Source organism: Rattus rattus, chromosome 11, assembly GCF_011064425.1.
Source record: "Rattus rattus isolate New Zealand chromosome 11, Rrattus_CSIRO_v1, whole genome shotgun sequence".
Classification (NCBI taxonomy): Eukaryota; Metazoa; Chordata; class Mammalia; order Rodentia; family Muridae; genus Rattus; species Rattus rattus.
The window spans coordinates 26,040,383-26,042,782 of record NC_046164.1 but is presented as its reverse complement, the minus strand read 5'-3'; the positions used below and the strand labels follow the sequence as shown (position 1 = coordinate 26,042,782).

The window sequence follows — 2,400 nt, the reverse complement described above, 5'->3', positions numbered from 1 at the left end:
ATCAAACAAATGAACAGAAAAGGCTTTGCTTTGGTATGTTTCGGTTATTCCTCTCATGATGCTCTTGCTTCTATTTCAGCAGTACACTTACCTTGTGTCTTATTGTTGATCACAGAAGTCCTTACCTAGATAAGAATGACAATTACTTTTATCCTCTGGTAACAAGTATAAGGCTTTATTTCTCCATCTTCTATGACTTAAGTAGGTGATGTCATCAAGAATAGGATCATAGTCACAGACAGCACAAGGCTGAGAGCTAGCAGACATCAGAGTGGCAGGGATGAATGCAGGCTCGTACCCCGTGGTCATCATCTCAGCGGCGCGGACCACCACAGGTTCCTTCAATGGTGCCCTGTCCACCGTGCCTGTCCACGACTTGGGGACAACTGTCATCAAAGAAATCCTTCAGAGGGCCAAGGTGGCTCCAGAAGAGGTGTCCGAGGTCAAATTTGGACACGTTTTGACGGCAGGTTGTGGGCAGAATCCTACTTCGCAAGCCAGTGTGGGTGCAGGGATCCCCTACTCCGTGCCAGCATGGAGCTACCAGATGATCTGTGGCTGGGGCATAAAAACTGTGTGCCTTGCAGCTCAGTCCATAGCCATGGGTGACTCCACCATTGTGGTTGCTGGAGGCATGGAGAACATGAGCAAGGCTCCTCCCTTGGCTCACCTGAGATCAGGAGTCAAGATGGGTGAGGTGCCACTCGCTGACAGGATACTCTGTGATGGTCTTACAGATGCGTTTCACAACTACAACATGGGCATCACAGCTGAAAACGTAGCCAAAAAGTGGAAAGTGAGCAGAGAGGCCCAGGACAAGGTTGCAGTTGTGTCCTAGAATAGGGCAGAGCATGCGCTGAAAGCTGGCCACTTTGACAAGGAGATTGTGCCAGTGCTAGTGTCTTCTAGAAAAGGTCTTACTGAAGTGTAAATCAGTGAGTTTCCTCGTCATGGGAGTAACCTTGAAGCCATGGTCAAGCTGAAACCTTACTTTCTTACTGATGGGACTGGAACAGTCCTTAACGAATGCCTCAGGAATGAACCATGGTGCTGCTGCTGTGGTTCTTATGAAGAAGACGTGTTGTTGTAAAAATATAAAAATAAACATGTATCGGTGTCTTTTACCTGCTAGGTCCAGCACCTCAGTGTCCCAAGGTATCTGCTAGATATCTTGGCGGAAACACATCCCAACTCCGTGGCGGCCCAGTGTCTCCTGCCACCGCATACTTTCCTACGCTCAAACCCTCACATGAAAGAACACACAACACAATAACCTTAGATCCAATTGGTAAGATATAATTGCCCACCTAAACATACCAAGCCCGGTACCATCCATCCCTTAAGAACATTGATAACAACCTGTAAATACACAGAGCAGAATCTTAACATCACCTGCCATGGCTTCTCCCCTCTCTCCGGTCTTCCCTTCTCTTCTCATCTCCTCCTCCTCCTCCTTCAAACTTCTCTCCCGCCCATCCTTCCTTCTCCTCCAATGACAGGCCTCCTTCTATCCTGTACCTGTCCCTCACCTGTACTTTACAAATTCAATGGGGAGGTGGTGAAGTCACCTGATTCCTGAGTATGTGACTAGGCAGTTGTCCTTGGGGCAGTGGAATTAGCATCAAAATACAGATAACTCCAGGGCAAACCACAACAAAGACAGAAGCTGAGAGTTAGATACTGAAACCTTTATCACAAGTAGTCTCCTGGTCACAAGCTGGTGTGGAGCCTTCTGTTATGGGAGTAGGACCGATTCCAGCCATAAAGCAAGATGTTGCAAGGGCAGGCTGGTCCCTGGAGGATGTTGACGTGTTTGAAATCAATGAAGCCTTTGCAGCAGTGTCTGCAGCAATAGCTAAAGAACTTGGATTAAACCCCCGAGAAGGTGAACATCAATGGAGGAGCCATTGCCTTGGGCCATCCTCTGGGAGCATCTGGCTGTAGGATTCTAGTGACCTTGTTACACACCCTGGAGAGAGTGGGTGGGACATGTGGTGTTGCAGCCCTGTGCATTGGGGGTGGGATGGGGATCGCAATGTGTGTTCAGAGAGGATGGACTGTTCTCATTAAAACACTAAACAGAACGTGAGACCAAAGGACCAAAGTGAGGACAGGAACCCAGGTGGACAGATTGAGGTACTTTAATGTGAGACACCCAAGGCTAAGACGTTGAGACATTGCACTCAGTCATTAAGGGCTCCAGAGTGAACGACAATTTCGTAATTTCTTTGCTTTCTGGGTATAGTTTTCTCTGATCATTGATTTGTTTGTTTGTTTGTTTGTTTGTTTGTTTGTTTGTTTGTTTTTGAGTCAGGGTCTTACTATATAGCCTGAAAATCGTTTTGTAGATGAGGTTGGCTTTGAACTCCCAGAGATCCACCTTTCTGTGCCTCCTGAGTA

General features: G+C 47.3%; 1 pseudogene; it reads left to right on the top strand.

Annotated features, from left to right (window-relative positions):
• The first annotated feature begins 280 nt into the window (after window positions 1-280).
• Window positions 281-2,089, top strand: LOC116911964 (annotated as a pseudogene).
• Window positions 2,090-2,400: the final 311 nt, after the last annotated feature.